Source organism: Gavialis gangeticus, unplaced genomic scaffold, assembly GCF_001723915.1.
Source record: "Gavialis gangeticus isolate Ggan-Ray unplaced genomic scaffold, GavGan_comp1, whole genome shotgun sequence".
Lineage (NCBI taxonomy): Eukaryota > Metazoa > Chordata > Crocodylia > Gavialidae > Gavialis > Gavialis gangeticus.
Genome location: NW_017728994.1, coordinates 50,928,224 through 50,929,397, shown reverse-complemented (window position 1 = coordinate 50,929,397; position 1,174 = coordinate 50,928,224).

The window sequence follows — 1,174 nt, the reverse complement described above, 5'->3', positions numbered from 1 at the left end:
CCAGGAAAGATTTCTGCACCGTATTTTACTGTGCAGTAAGCTTACAGCACATTCATAGCATGTGTAGATGCACCCACTATGTATCATATATACATAGATACATATAATGGCCTTCGAGGTTGTAAAGCCTCACAGTCAATTTAAAGCTACTTTATCATAAAAACCCTATGAGGTAGACAAATTATGTTATCTTCATTTCCAGGTGGTGAACACAGTTAAATGAATGCAATTAAGTGACTGGCCTAAGGTCACATGGGGAATCTGTGTCATACCTTTCATGACCCAGATCTAAGGTAAACATTTTTATGTCTGAAGAATTGGGCAATTTGCATTGAAGAGTTTTAAAAGAATTGGAGGAGAAGGTGTCTGAACCATTGATTTCATATTTAACAAATCTTAGAGTACTGCAGAAATCACCTGATCCAGTAGTTAAAGGGCAAACAGGATGGCCCAAATAACCAGTGGCCAGGAAGCATACTTGGGCAAAGTGGTGGAACAGCTGAGAAGGGAAGTGATTAACAAAGACTCAAAGGATGTTGGTGCAATTAATGTGGTTTGTCATGGTTTTATGGAGAAAAGATCTTGTTAGATCTCTTATGAGATTATGTCTAGGGACAGACGTTCAAAAAGCCTGAACCTGAATTGATTCAATCTTCGCAGGTTAGTCTAACCTGGCTAGGCTGAATGAGCGTGTAACTGCACAGACATCCCAGAAATGCAGGCACATGCCTGCAGTGGCTCAGGCTACAAGCTGGGGGAGAGGAGGGAGGGCGCTAGAGCAGCCCTCCCTTCCCTTCCATAGTGCTGAGCTGAGGGGGGCATGATCAGGCCCTGGCAGGACTCTCTGATTAAGGAACCTCCCCTCCCCACAATGAGCCTAACACGGAATCAACAACACAGTGTTTATCACCCCTAACTTGGTGTTTATCAGCCCATTAAGAAAATAACAGAGGGACATTACCAGCTACCTGATGATTCTGCCTTTGTCCGATCCACCACAGCACAAACCGTAGCCAGCATGTGGTCTGCTAGCTAATGATAAGGAGTGTCTGTGTAAGGCAGAAGGACGAAGGAATCCCTGCTTAGCAGGGAGTGGTAAAGTGAGGGGGAAGCAGGGGGAAGCCAGGCAGATGCCTGCAGTCCCTACCGGAGCTACAGCCAGGAAGCAGAGGGG